This window comes from Equus caballus, chromosome 1 (genome assembly GCF_041296265.1).
Source record: "Equus caballus isolate H_3958 breed thoroughbred chromosome 1, TB-T2T, whole genome shotgun sequence".
NCBI lineage: Eukaryota > Metazoa > Chordata > Mammalia > Perissodactyla > Equidae > Equus > Equus caballus.
In genome coordinates, this window is record NC_091684.1 from 21,071,921 (window position 1) to 21,088,536 (window position 16,616).

Sequence of the window (16,616 nt, forward strand, 5' to 3'; positions counted from 1 at the left end):
AGCCATGCTGTGGCAGCATCCCACATACAAAATAGAGGAAGATTGCCACAGTTGTTAGCTCAGGGACAATCTTCCTCAAGTAAAAAGAGGAAGATTGAGAAACAGATGTTACCTTAGGGCCAATGTTCCTCACCACAAAAAAAAAAGCACAACAGATGAGTGAGCCAGACAAGAGTTACAGCAGCTCAAGTGAAAGAGAGAGCTCATAAGGTGTTTTAGAAGAAGGGTGAAGCTAAGAACTTCACCCATAGGCGATTCCAGACAGACTTTCATTTGTTCCCTTGTCAGACTGAGAGTAGGGATGAAGAGGATACCTACAGGATTGCGGTGAGGATGATTTCATGGGTGACAGTACTTTGTAGATGCCAAACAAATGGCTCTGCTGGTGGGGAGTCACCCTCAGCATCATAACTCCCTGTTCACTTTCGGTGCCTAAGTGTGGAACTACCTAAACCTCTCAAGGTTTAGAAGCCACAACAAAATCATGATGAAACTGCTCTCTTTGTAAAGAGCTGGGAAACATACACAGCATAGGAAATCGTCTTAAGAACTAGCATTCCTGCTGAGTCACCAATGGTCACAAGAGGAGGCCAAAAGAAAGGAGCCTTCCCTCCCATCCACAACTGAGCGAAGCAGCCTGCAAATGGAGTCCGAGCTGCACCTGTGCGCTGGGCTGGTGACAGCGGCCTGGGAAGATCCATGGATGGCTGGAGGATGCACCTTCTGAACTGACTTTTGTGAAGACTGGCTCCTTGTTCTAACAGGAAAATTACTCTGTTCTTGAATAATACATAATTACTCTCTGCTTTTCTTTATTTTTCCCTCTTTTTGCTTTAGTGGCTAATAAATCATTTAAACGAATAGTTTAAAAGGCATATGAGGTAGTCATGTTCCATACGAGCTGGGTACCCAAGCAAACAATCCATTCACCAAAAATATCTCCAGTAGGTGCCATATTGCCCAGTGCCATCCCTGCACTCTTAAATGTCCTTGCCGTGCCAAAACCAGCCCTTTACATAGGGACATGTGAAATATTCCATGCCAACCCCTCCCTACACACAAACACACATACATACACACACACAACGTGATTCATTTTATGCCTCATTTCATTTGTTCATTTGTTCATAATAACCAAAAAGATATTGGGAAACCAGAAGAAGAGTTGGAACTGGACCATCTTTACCTGCTCCTATCACAACACGGCCCACAGGAACTGAAATTTGAAACGCAAGGAGTCATGTCCCTTAAGAGAAGAAATGCTGACTTGCTCCTTTAAATAGAGATTTAAGAAACAGATATTTTATAACCTTGTTTTTCCTAGTCATCTGCTTCTCATTTCTATTTTCTTTATGCCAAAATTTGTATCTTTGCATAACATGGGAAGTAAGATAAAGGATTGATAAATCTTGTATTTCAGGGGAAAAAACCAGTCTCTTCCAATGAAATTTCACTGGTTTGACTAACCGCTGACTGCCATTTATATGTACTTAATGCTGTGTTATCTCCACCTTCGTAAAAATATACAAATGTCCAGTCTATGTAGAGACATAAAAAACCACAGTGTTTTAGAATGAGAAGAACCTGAAGGATCCTTTAACGCTGATTATTCACTCTATTGAAAGCATTAGCCATGGGGTCCCTTAAAATGACAAGCTCCGTGTGTGCCATTAAAATGGAATTCAATTACACAAATTAAATTTACATAGATGTACTCACATTTCCAGGAATATGGCCACTATATATACAACAAGGTGGGCCTATAACGTTATTTGGTTTATCTTGTGAGAGCTATAATGCACAAAGATAAAGCATAAAATGAAAGTTCTTGGTCATCTTATCATGCAGAAAAATAGAGTGGTTATTGCTGTCAAGCATGCTCCCACCCCAGGGCCTTTTCACTGCTCTTCCTTCAGCCTGGAACACTTTTTCCCAGGTATGTGAACGGCTGACCCCTTACTTCATCCAGGTCTCTGTTCCCAGAGAAAGTTTCCTTGATCATTCCAGCTACAGCAGTTCCCCCACCCCTCCTGCCCCTAGTGCAGCCTTGTTTCTCTTCCTCATGCTTGCTACAGCCTGGCTTATCAGAGCTCCTCACTCATTATTGGTGTCCCTCACTAAAGTATCGGGGATTTTTTGTTGTTGTTGTTCATTAGTGATATTTCTAGCATCTAGAACAGTGCCTGGCACATATAGGTCAATAAATATTGAAGGAATGAGTGAATGAAGGAATAAGCAAGCAAACAACTACTTGGTCATGCCTCAGGTAGATTCTGGAGAACCTTGAGAATCTTCTCATGCTGCCCCACATCTCTCAGACGTGACATTCTTGTAACGTGAAAGAGCTCTCTCCTTTGACAAGCCTCTCACAGATGGCAGTGGGTACTGAACAGGCTGTGTAATCCCTCTGACCCCTATTATTTTATTTATCAGGTTAAATGATTAACCATCTTCCCTCCCTATTTCCTCAGCTATTCAAAAAAATACCTGTCATGTGCCAGACAATGTCTGAACAAACAGGAAATGACTGAATAGTATAAGAAAAACTAAGATGAAAGTGAGTGGCAAGAAGGAAAATGTGAGCCAACCAGGGGCCACATTCTAAAGGATGAATCAGGGCAGCCAGACAAGGATGGGACATGGGCATTCCAGGAGGAGGGAACAAAAGACAGAGAGGTGTCAGGACAGCAGAAATGGAAAGGAAAGAAATGAGCTCAAAGGTAAAGCAAAGAAGAACAATAAATGAAATTTGAGTTTCTTGTCCTGGGTAAATGAAAAGTCTTTTGTAAAGGTCTAGCCCCTAACTGCCTATAACCCAAACACAGACTATTCTATGATGATCCTAATTGGCATAATCTGTGTAGCAGCCCCTACAGCCTGTCCTGGTCACAGCTGCTGGCAGCCCTCGTGGAAAGGCCGCACAGCTGACTTACCAGGCTGCACGTAAGGGACAGAAACTGCTACCTGTGCAGCCAGTCCCCAAAACTGTCAGATAAAGGTCAGCCTCACCTGGCAGACCCAGTAGACTTTCACAACATGAATTTGATGATAACCGTGGTAGAGATCATCTGCCTGGTTTAATTTTCTGGTCTGTAAGCAAAGAGAGGCAAGGAAATGATACAGAGTCATTTTGGCATTCAAGTTCCCTGCAGCTCACATCTGGCCTGGACACATCCAGGCCATAGTTTTATACCTCATTTTACAAAGAAACTCTACAGCCAACTAGAGAAAACCTCTCCTATATCAGATGTGACAACTAGTGCTCTTGAGGATATTACCGCAATTAGACCTGATGATAGCCCTATGGGGTCACTATACTCATGCCCCATCTTACAGATGAGCCAAGAGAGGCTCAGAAGTGGTACCATGACTTTCCCAAGAGCACTTAACTACTGAGTAGGAAGCTGAGCCTCAAAGCAAATATGTCTGACCTCCAAAGGCCACGATTTTCCCACTTATATCCATCTGCCCGGACAGTAAGATCCTTATCTACAGGCAAAGGTATTTATTTGTCCTCATGGAGCCTGGAGTCCCAGGGTCCTACTTCCCACAGCCCAGTGCCCCCTCTCTCCCTGTCTGCCGAGGCCTCTTCAAGACTAGGGCACATCCCAGGGCCTGAATCCATTCCTGGTCTTGCTCTTCAGTCAAAATGCACAGGTCAATACAAGAGAACAATAGGCATCCATCTAAAACAATGTTCCTAAGGAGCTTTTAATGATGAGGCAAATGCTTGTGAAACAAAGCAGATTCAAAATCTAGGCACCGTAAGTCTTAAATACGTAGAAATAATAAGTACGCCTTGATGGAGTAACTGGGAATGCACATTCCCTCTTAGTGTAAATAACCAGAAAGTTGGGAAAATATACAATGGTTTCCAAGTATTAAACAACAGTCATTGTAGGACTATGATCTCTGAAAAGATGGAAACAAGGTAAGCCCTGTTTTTGCCCTAGCTCTTGAATGGAGGAACTTTACAGATAAGACAGAGGGAGGAGAATCCCAAGCAGGTTGGCAGGACTGAGGATATGGAGATCTGAATTGGAGTAAGCTGAGGCAGCTGGACTTTGCGAGGACAAAATTCCAGAGAAGAGAGAACTTTACAGAGAAAGAGCTTCAGAAAACTCCTAAGAGACCACTTTAGTCTATTGCCAAAGCCTAAGGTGTAATTAATAGGGTGAAACTCCACAAAGCCATGAAAACAATGCTCACAGATCTGTAAGCTGAACACTTTCCAGAACTGAAAGGGTTGAGAGAAATTTGACTGCTGACCAGCAGAGTAGTGACTCCTTAGTGATCACCTGGACCATTCAGCAGAGTCTAGGGGTGGGGCTAAACTAGATCTAGAGTAAAGTTACTATAGAATTGCCCTAACAAAGTGAAAACGAGCCTTGAAAGATTTAAGCTGATCCCCAAGCAACAGAACTCCCTGCCAGCACAAAGCATGGCCCTCATTAAAGGAAAACAAAACAAAGCAACAACAATGGTATAGTATAGACTGAATTGTGTTCTCTCAAAATCCATACGTTGAAGCTCTAAGCCCCCATGTGACTGTATTTGGAGAGAGAGCCTTTGAAGAGGCAATTAAGTTTACATACCGTCATAAGCCCTAATCCAATATGACTAGTGTCCTTATAAGAAAAGGAAGAAACACCAGGGAAGCATGCACACGGAGGGAAGGCCATGTGACTCAGCTGGAGAAAATCAATCTGACAAACAGATCCAGAAATGATGGAAACAGCAGATAAGAATTTTAAAACATCTATTATAAACATGCTCAAGAATAAAAAATAAAGCAAACATAATAAGTGCTGATATTAAAAAACATGGGAAAAAAGAACCAACTGGAACTTCAAGACATGAAAAACACATCAAAAATGAAAAATTTACTGAATGTAATTGTATTAGTCAAGGTTCTTCAGAGAAACAGAACCAACTGGAAATATATCAAGACAGAAAGAGAAAGATTTATTTTAAGGAACTGCCTCATGCGATTATGGAGGCTGGTAAGTCCAAAGCCTGCATGGGGGGCTGGTAGCCTGGAGACCCAAGGAAGAGCCAATGTTACATTCAAGGTGAAGGCCATGCGGGCAGAATTCCTTCTTGCTCAGGGGAGGTCACTCTTCGTTCTATTAAGGTTTTCAACTTATTGGATGAAGCCCACCTCCATTATAGAGGGCAATCTGTTTTCCTCAAAGTCCACCATTTTGCCAAGAAGACCTAATCTTAAATTCATACATACCCAATAAGAAAGCTTCAAATTACACAAAGTTTCAAATTACCTAATAGACCAAAGGGAAAAATGGAGAAATCTAGAATTATAGAGATATTGACACTCCTCTCTCATTAAAGTAGCAAAAAAAAAAAATCAGTGAGGATATAGAAGATTTGAACAACCCTTTGAACCAACTTGACCTAACTGACATTTAAAGATGTTTTACCCAACAATGACAAAATACACATTTTTTCCAAGTGTTCACGGAAATTTCATTCAGATAGGTCATCATCTGGGCCACAAAATAAATTTCACAAGTTTAAAAGAATTAAAATCATGCAGAGCATGTTTTCTGACCACATTGAAGTTAAGTTAGTAATAAATAAAAGCAAATATCTGGAAAATCTTCAAATATTTAGAAATTAAACAAATATACTTCTAAATAACCCATGGGCCAAAGAAGAAATTACCAAGGAAACTAGAAAATATTTTGAACCAAATGAAAAGAAAAGCCAACACATCAAAATCTGATGATACAGATAACACAGTGTTTAGAGGGAAATTTATTATTTTAAATACGTGTACAAAGAAAAGAAGAAGGATCTAAAATCAAAGATCTAAGCTTCTACATCAAAAGCTAGTAAAAGAAGAGAAAGTTCAACCCAAAATAGTAAGAAGAAATGAGATAAAGAACTAAAATTAATGAAATAGAAACTGACAAACAATAGAGAAAACCAATAAAACCAAAAGCTGGTTGTTTGAAAAGATAAAAATAAATGAGGAGGCTGGCCCAGTGGCATAGCAGTTAAGTTAGTATGCTGCATTTTGGTGGCCCAGGGTTTGTGGGTTCTGATCCTAGGCACAGACCTACAAACCTATCGCTCATCAAGCCATGCTGTGGCAGTGTCTCACATAGAAGTACTGGAAGGACTTGCAACTAGGATGTACAACTATGTACTGGGCCTTTAGGAGGTGGAGAGAGAAAGCTTGGAACAGATGTTAGCTCAGAGCCAAGCTTCCTCACCAAAAAAAAAAAAAAGCAATGGATGGAGAAAAAATATTAAAAAACAATTTTTTTAAATGAGTAAAAAAAGGGAAAATAACAGAAGTGAATACTCAAAAATATTAACATTTCTTTTTCTTGGACAGTTAGATTATAATTAATTTCATTATTCATATTTTATATTTTCTAAATATTTTTAACGAGCACAAGATACGGTCATAATTAGACAATCAAAACCCTATTTTTAAAATTACCATTCCTGTGTTTATTTCAGAAGAGCTGCAGTGCCTTGCTCTCCAAGGAAATATATAGTTGTCCTTCCTAAAGTCTACTGATCAGGTAATGTAACTCTTAGAGGAGGAACATCTCCCACCCAGAGTTCCACTGAAAGGAAGAGATCCCCCTCCTCCACTCCTGGAAGGAACACTCCTATTTCTGCCCACCACACCCTTTCACCTCCTGGAAAGCCTGATATATGATTGGTCCATGTAATCCACTGGTACTTTAAAGTCAATCTGATCTTCTCTGCCTTCTCCTTCTCCTCCCTTACTGTCTAAGTCAAGTCTGCTTTCTTCTTCACCTAGACAGACATCCTCCACCTTCTACCCCCACCTCACTGCAAGTAAGATCCCCTGTTCTCTACCTCTATCTCAGAGCAGCTCTTACGGTACACTTGACAGGATGATGCCCCACTCTGTTCTGCAATCCACCTTCATCAGAATCAAATGCAATACTATGATCTGATTCCCACTTGGCAACTGTGTGTATTTCCAGTTGGTTAGAATCTTGAGAAAAGGAGAAGCTTTGCCTAACCTCCTTGTCAATATATCATTGGATGCGAAATCTGCTCCTCTGAGATAACATAAACCCTTTCCTCATTAAACTGTACCTGTGTGACAAATGAATCTAACAATATTACGAATGTATGATGTAACCTCACTGATGGGGAAGGGGAAGAAAGCAGTTGATCTAAATCACTCTGGAAAACAGGGTTTTATGTAGATACTGTGAAGGTAAAGACTTATAGAACTGTACAACCACAATACTCTAGTTGGTAAATTTGTTTCTCACGGGGCAGGCACAGGTTAGTATGTCTAAAACTATATAGATACAAGGATTGAACAATAAATAAATACATTGGACATAATGAGAATCAGGTCTTTCACAACCAGAGAGAGAAAATACAAACAAGAAGAGAGAGGAAGTCTAAAATGAGCCCTGTGGTACTAGACTTGAGTCAGAGATATCAGTAGAAACTCATGTTTTATTCAGACATATACAAGCAGATATAGAAATAAATTTAGATGTGGAACATTATGCGTGTGTGTTATATACATAATTTTCTAGCTCTGTCCACTGAGAAGCTCAGAAGCACTGACATCCCAGTAGCAACAAGCACAGCTAACTCCCAAATCTTGGTTTCTAAATACCATTTCCCAATAAAAGGAAATGGCTAATTCTAGGTCTGGGACCTAAATCATCTCACAGAGCCAGAAAGCAAGAAAATGTTAAAAAAAAGTGAAATAAGCTAGTCACAAAAGGACCAATACTGCAGAGTTTCACTTATATGAGGTAACTAAAATAGTCAAATTCATAGAATCAAGGAGTGGAAGGAGAGTTGCAAGGGGCTGGGGAGACAAGGAAATGAGGAGCTGCTAATCGTAAAGCTGCCGTCAAGCAAGATGAATAAGCTGTAGAGATCTACTGTGCCACATTGTACATATTGCAACAATACTGTATTGTACACTTTAAGCATTGTCAAGGGTAGATCTCATGTTAAGTGTTCTTACTACAATAAAAAAAAACCTCAAAGAACACAGGAACCAACCTAAAAGAGCTCCCAACGGCCAAAACTTGAAAAATTTGAGCAACAAAATAAAAAACAAAAGTATAGGATTATAACCCAAAGAATAAATATCCATGAGTCCATACTGATTTAAATAAATTACTGAATAAGACACATCTTTTTATAGAAAAATCCAGTTTAAACAAAGTAGGGATGAGACAAAAAGAAAACCACTATTAGGACACCACAGTAATAATTGCTGCAGCCAATATCCACTAATGAATGCTAAAATCAATGGGTACAACTTTGAGAAACACAACATTCGCATAGCCTCACAGTATGTCCCCTAAAATATTTATTAGTTACTATGAAGGCTTTAATGCTGCCACAAATCCTTTGATACTCCTCCCTCCAGGGGGTGGAGCTTACTTTCCCTCATCTTGAGTGACAGCCGACTTAGTGACTAACTTCTAATGAACAGAATATGGAAAGGGAGAAACAGTACCTGTACAGTGGAGAACTCTGGCAGACACCACCTTAACTAGGTGATCAAAGTTCATACCAGCAGTACTATGTCACACTGCTATCATGTAACCCGTGATATGATGTAACGAGAAGGAGTCATCCACCTCTGTGGTGTTCTTCTCCAATAACTGTAACCTCAGTCTAATAATAAGAAAACAGCAGACAAAACTAAGTTGAAGGGCATTTTACAAAATACCTGACCAGCAGTGATTAAAAGTGTCCCAGCCATGAAAGACAAGGAAAGACTAAGAAACTGTCACAGACCGGAAGAGCTAGAGAGACGTGACAACTGAACAGTGATATAGTATCTTGGACCGGACACAGGAAGAGGGGGGAGAAAGGACATTAGTGGAAAAACTTGGGGGATGTGAATAAAATCTACGGCACAGTTAACAGTATTGTACCAATGTTAATTTTTTCATTTTAAAAAAACGCACCATGGTTATATAAGATGTCAGCATTAGGGGAAGCTGAGAGAAAACTATATGGGAACTTTCTGTACTATTTTCCCAATTCTTGTAAATCTAGAATTACTGCAAAATCAAGTTTTTTTCCTGAGGAAAAAATATTTCCCCAAAAGGAAAACAAAAAATACATGGCTTCAATCAACAAAGCCAAAAGTTGGAATTTTGAAAGATTAATAAAATTGATGAACTCTTAGGATAACTGACCTGCAGGCGGGGAAAGGGTGACCTTTTCACCAATAGGTGCTGATTCAACTGGATATCTATATGGGGGGGAGAATTAGTCCTGACCCTACCACACCCTACACAAACATCAGTTTCAGATAACTGTGGACCTAAATGCTAAAGGTAAAAACCATAAGATTTTTAGAAGAAAACATAAGGGAATATTTTTATTACATTAGGGTAGGCAAAGATTTCTTAGATCACAAAAAAACACTAGTCACCAAAGAAAAAATTGATAAATTCTGCTACATTAAAATTAAGAACTTCTGTTTATCAACAGACATCCCTAAAAGAGTTTTTAAGCCACAGATATATGTACTTACAATACATATCTGCAAATTGCATACTGCAATACAATACACATGTGCAATACATATATCTAACAAGACATCCAAAATACGTAAAGAATTCCCACAATCATTAAGTAAAAGACAGACAGCCCAATAGAACAATGGACCAAAGACTTGCAGAGGTGTTTCAAAAAGAGGAATCCAAATCAGTCAAAGTAAATGAAAAAGTGCCTGTCTTCATTAGTTATTGGGGAAATGCTAAATTAAAACACCACAGTCAGATACCACTACGCCCCCACCAGAATGGTTAAAATGAAAAGGGCAGACCATGCCAAGTATTGGAGATGATGTGAGGCAACTGAGACTCCCATACAGTGCGGCTGGTAGGAGCGTAACTGGCACAACCACATTGGAAAGCCAGTTAGCAGTAGCTACTACAATGGAGCATATGCATTCCCTATAATCTAGAAATTTTACTCCTAGGAATATGCCCAGCAGCTATGAGCACATATGTTCACCTAAACACATACACAAAAATGTTCATAGCAAAATTCCTCATAATACCCCAAAACTCAAATAACCAGGATGTCCATCAATAGTAGGATGGGTATTCATAAAAGTGGACAATGGTAAGAATGCACAAACTACAAATAAACGCAACAACACAGATGACTCTGATAAATGTGATGTTGAACCAAATAAACCAAAAACACATAAAAGCATAATTCCCATTACATAAGGTTGAAACAAGGGCAAAACCTAAGGCCTTGGAAGTCAGCATAGGGGGTAGCCTGTGGTAGGGGGGTCGCCCAGGAGACAGATTTTGACTGGAGGGGAACCTGAGGGTGGCTTCCCAGGTGCTGACAATATTCCGTGTTTTGGTCTGAGTGCTGATTCGACAGGTGTGTTCAGTTTGTGAATATTCATCACTTAAACGTTTTGTGTACCTTTCTAAATGTATGTTATATACAATAATAAGTTTAAAGGGGGTGGAGCAAAAAGTGATACACATACCTCTAAAGGCCCTTAAGGAGACTTGCAGGGGGAGAGAACAGGTTAACAAGAGAAATGTGAGCACCCTCCAAACACACTTCACCAATCAAATGCAGCCCAGAGGCTGTGTAGGGGGCCAGCCAGCGGAAACAAACTGGTAGGAAACGAAGATCCCCAGTCAGCCCAGATGAAAATCCCTGGTTGGGCATAGCTCCTTTTAGGCAAGGAGTCCTTGCCTCTGTCGTCCCATTCTTCCCATCAATTTGCCGATTTCTCTCTCTCACTGTCCCTCCCTAGCTCTTTATCACTAGAAGAGAGCTGGATAGACACTGCTCACATTGGACACACTCCATCCTGAACTGTGCTTCCTAACACCCTCACCAAGTCGGGAAGCCAAGGTCTAACAAGATGCTCTCCAGGGAAATGCAGCACCAGAGAGACTAACCGTAAAGACCAGAGAAAAGGGAGGCAGGTCACTGACGTGTTCACTAGAGCCCCTCGTGGCATAAATAAATGTGAGGACAATGGGAAAACATGAAGTTCTTTTTGTCAGCAACAAACTTGAGGCTCTGTCCTTCACCCTGCCATCAATCAAAGCATGCTGGTGATTTCATCTCTAGATAAATATTCACTCTGTTGACACTTGTGTCTTGCCTCTGGACCATAAAGTCAAGATTTAAGAACAATGTGATGCAGGAAGCTTAGGGATTAATTAGAATTGTCTAGAATTCATCCTTAGATCACCGCCTAAGTTCTGATTTAATGTCAAGTTCTTTCAAGTGGGGGAACGTGCAGCACCATGTGATTGGTCTGTAGAAAACCTGAGTTGACCCTCTGTGCCTCCCTATCTTTAGATACCTATAGATAGGTGTACCATCTATCTTTAAAATGTCCCCTGCACCGTCTGGCCTCCAGTGGCATTTCATGAGTCAGAATGTCCCAGGGACTGAGCTACTTCCCAAGTTACCAACAGACTAGTGACCACTAAATCTTCGCTTGGCACTTGTTATAGTTGCCGGCACTCTGTGTACCCTTCTTCCAGACATAGCTCAGGATCACCTTCTCTACAAAGCCCTTCCAATGCCCCTCCCTCTCCCCTGCCCCGACACAGAGTCAGTAGCCCCCTCCTCACTGCACCTGTGCCCCTGTACACAGTTCTATCAGGGCTTACAGGGCGGTATAATTCCTTTAGCGGCTTTCCCTCCTTCTAGACTTTGATTCTTACAAGGGTGGGAACAGTAACTTACGCATGTTATCTGCAGCTCCCTGCACAGTACTTAGCATCTTTATTACCTTTTCTGATAATGCATGTAATAAAAGGCAAGATAAAATTCAAATCTTATAGAAATACAAAACATAGGCAGTGAAACTTCCCAAGAATCTCTGTCACAAGATAACCACTGCCAGTTTGGTGCATATTCCATCAATAATTGGTGTATAAAATATATATATAAATGATTAATTTTATAATCTTCTCTAAAGGTGAAATCATGGTCTACATGCTGTTTTGCAACTTGCTTTTACCACTAAGCCACATAAGACACAAGTACACTTCCTCGATGAAGCACATGGCTCTCCCTGTTCATTTTAACAGCTGCATGGTATTCCACTGTAGAGAGGTATCATAGTTTATCTGCCCACTCCCCTGTGGAAGGCCATTTGCATTATATCCATCTTCCTTGCTATATAGCAATACTACCATGAACTTTTTAAATTTACATCTCTTTGTGTCTATGAAGGAGTATTTTTCTGGGATAAATTCTAGAAGTTGAAACACTGGGTCCTTATAGCCTTTCCTTCCCTCTGCAGAGAACTGGTGCAGTGTCCATAACCAACAGCTCCCCAGAAATGATTGTTGACTGACCAAACAATGGGAGTCAATAAAAGAAATGGTCCTAAAAAGACAATTTCTGTTCTTTGGTAAAGTGCTTTTGGAAACTGGCCCCTGTGTTGTACTTGGTCCCTTCTGTAGGATTCTTATAATAAACTCCTCCCCACTAGGCTGAAGGCAAGGATCATGTCTGATCTGTATTTGATCCATTCACCAAATATTTTCTGAGGCTACCCTAAGCTAGAAACAGGTGATAGAATTATTAGCAGTAATTTCTGGTAAAAAGTTGATGACTCCTGATGACATACTGAGCCTCCTTTATTAGCTAATTTCCCTTTATGCCTCGTCTATCAGGAATCTCAACACCTGGTGCTGAGAAGAACTCTCTTACCTCGGATCTCTGCTTTATGCAGGTGTCCTTAGTAGTCCATCACATTGCTCTGTTACATTTTTTTACCCATACTTCTCCAGTTGTATTGTGTATGCATCTTATTGCAAGTTGTCTCAAATGCACATTAGGCATAACAAAAATAACTAATTTCTTTATAAAAGATTTACATGTTATTTTTTTAAGTTGTAACGAAGATAGAACAGGAATTATCACTGTCATCTCAAATTTTTGGTGAACTGAGACTCAGGAAGATTAAGAGACCCACCCAAGACAACACAGCCAGGAACACACAGATTTGAGAATCGCACTGGGGTCTCATGATTTTATAACTGAAAAATAAAATGAACTGATGCGCTAAGTCATACGAACACCTGCCTCCTCCATTCCCCTTTACAGCTAAGTACACTTGCCTTCTCTCACCTGGGCACCCACAATCTCGAAGTAAACAGATAAGAAGTTCTTAGGGGAGGGGAAGTAGAACCTCGCCTCAGTATTGGCATGTAACAAGGTTAACATTGTCTCCCACCGCTGCCGCCACCACCGCTACACACGTCACTGTCTTCAACCTTGATTTCTCACTTTGCACTTTGACACAGTTATTTCTCTAATGTCTCTTATGACTCCTGCCTAATTCCTCTAGAATCTTCCAGAACTGTCCAGTCACATGATAGAAGAGGTGAAGAAGAAGGGAGGTTGGGAGAAGGGTGTGTGGGGAGAGAGGGAGAGAAAGAGAGAGAAATGAAGGAAAATGGGACTGTCAGATAGGTTCAGCCAATGAAACATCCTTTTCAATGTCCAAACCAAAGCCCTTCCTTTTCTTCCCAGCTTTTCGTTTTTTCATTTTCTGCTCTGATGGGGTGAGGAGGACTACGCTTTTTACACTGTTACAAAACAAGTAGAACTATGAGCTACATTTCACAATGTGTGCAGCGATTTCACTGTTAGTATTTTTTCCTCCTGGGGGAGCTTAGGAAGCATGGGCCTGGCACCCTTCCCAGCACCACATATTTGTGACCTGCACCCTGGGCATTTCACACGCTGGTTTCTATTGATGTTCCTCACCAGCCTCCCTGAACACCTGACTCAGGGCTTTTCCCTGCTCATCCCCGGTGTTGTTCATCTTCCTTGGAGCTTGCTTACCTGACCCTCAATGACTTTTGGAACCCATGGGTTGCTCTCCAGCCAAGACCTTCAGGTATGTTGTTTTCATCTGCTCTCTAGTTGATGACAAGCCCTGGTCCCACGAGGCTTGGTGACCACTGCCTGCTGCCTCAGCTCTGTGGACACTAGTTCCTCACAGCGATGGTTAATTTCATGTGTCAGCCTGATTGGGCTAAAGCTACCAGATGGCTGGTACAAAGTTACTTCTGGGTGTGTCTGTGAGAGTGCGTCCAGAAGAGATTATCATTTGAATCAGTAGATGAGTAGAGAGGAGCACCCTCACTGATGGATCATCGGCATCATCCAATCCGTCGAGCCCTGAATAGAACAAAAAGGCAGAGAAAGGCGATTCTCTTTCTCTGCTTGAACTGAGACATCCATCTTCTCCCGCCTTCAGACATCAGAACTTCTGGTTCTCAGGCTTTAGATTAAGACTGGGAATTACATCACTGGCCTCATGCTTCTCAAGCCTTCAGACTCAGACTGAATTATACCACCAGCTTTCCTGGATATCCAGCTTGCAGACGGCAGATCATGGGAGTTCTCAGCCTCTGTAACTGTGTGAGCCAATTCCTATAATAAATCTCCTCATATACATAAATATATATACACATATATACGTGTGTGTGTATATATATATATATAATCTCCTTTTGGTTCTGTTTCTTTGGAGAAGCCTGATCAATACACTAACCAAAAGAAAGTGTGAAAAACGAACAATGCTCAAAGATCTTCACTTTGAAGGGGTTTCAAACACCAGTTATTCAAAGTCTGAGTTGGTGGGACAAGCGTTTGGCACTTTTGTGGATCCCACACAGCAGTTGAAGTGGTAATGTTCTTCAAGCAAGGGACACTTGAAGGCAAGAAAAATCTGTGCTAGCAAATGGTGAAATTTCAAAAATGTATCTCTCTGGGACAGCTCTGTGTTCTGAGTGCCAGACCCACGTATCACATGCCTTCTTGCCCACTCCACTTGGAAGACTCATAAGCAGCTTCAGTTTCACAAGTGCGAAACTGAACTGGCCATCTTCTGCATCCCCAGTCCTCTCCAGGTGCCCCAGCTCAGAAAACAGCACTTCTGTGTGTTCACAGAAGAAATGCTGGAGTCATTCTGACACCTCCTTGTCCCTCAGTCATCAACAATTTTGCCTCCTGGATATTTCTCCAATATATTCATTACTCTCCAATTTCACTACCGTCACTGTTTTTAAACCACCATGATCTCGTGACTAACCTATTCCTGTGGCCTCCTGGCTGGTCTTCCTACTCCTCACTCATGACCCCCTTCAATCAGCTTCAACGCTAAAGTGAGCTTTTAAGAACACAAACCACTGCATAAGCATCCCAGTGGCTTCCTCCTGCTTTTGGAATTAAGCACACAGATGTGGCTTTGCCTTACAGACACCTGCCCAGGTCTGACCCCTACAAATCTCATCTCTCACCCTTCTATACCATATTCACCTGCTTTTGATTGCTCAAACGCACCGAGTCCTTCCCTGCCCCACAGCTTTTGCACCTGCTGCTTGTTGACATCTGCATGGAATGCTAGGCCCCTACTCAACTTCACTCAGACAACTCCTTCCCCATCACCCCTGAGGTCTCAGCTTACATGGCACCTACTCAAGGAAGCCTTCCAGGCCTGCTATACGGAGCTCTCACAGCACCTGTATTTTTTCACAGTATTTATGACAATGGTAATTAATTATCTTTGTAATTATTTATTAAATACCTATTGCCCCCTCCCTCATCCCAATCCTCAAGCTGCAAGCTCAGCGAGGGCAGAGACTCTATACCAGGTGCCATCCTACCTTCTGGGTATGCAACTTTGAAAAAAGACCCAGAGTAAAGGCTCAGTAGAGGTTTGTGGGAAGAAAGACGGGAAATGAAAGGGGAAAACAGGAGGGGAGGACAGTGGGTTCTTTCTTTTCTGAACTGATTTCTCCTTTATGTTTGAAATAAAGGAAATAATAGTTTCCTAGATGACTTGAAGGAAATTTGTTTCAAAAAACTTTGTGTATATGTGTATGTATAAATATATTTTCTTTCTTCCTCATTACTTTAACAAGGAAACACAGAAAATCCAAGCTTACGCTGACACATGGAACTAGATAAAAATGGAACCATTTGAAGAAAAGGCGTCCATCATAAATAAGGACTGTGTACAGAAACTCTGCTCACGATGGGAAACCACCATTTTCCCACAGAACTGGAATGAGCAAAGAACTGAAGTCAGCCCTAGGGTTTTACTCTTTGTGGGATAATCTTCTTTTAATAATCTTTTTTTTTCCCTCCTTCCAAAAATGGCACCAGTCCCTTGGAGATATTAAGGATTTTCAAAATCTTTGGTAGAATCAGTGTGGCTCTAGAATCCGTTGCTCTGGGACGCCATCAAGTCTGTCAACAGAAAATGGGAAATGTCCACACCCAGGTGCCAAAGCAGAAGGTCTGCGCAGCGGGGTTCAGTGTGAGCTCCCCTCACATGTGCCAACGTCTTCTGGGTTCAGGGCTGCTGTAGACTACGTGACAAACACGCCCAAACTCACCCATTCGTCAAACAGCATCCACGTCCCTACCGTCACCTTTATTCCTAATACTATTCCTGTGGCCAACATTTATTCCTAATACAGACCTGCTACTCAAACTAGTTTTGCAACCACCTTGACATATCCTCAGTGGTGGTTACTTTTACCTGTTGAAGTTCAAAGAATGAGCATTTTTGGAAGTGTCTAAGAGAC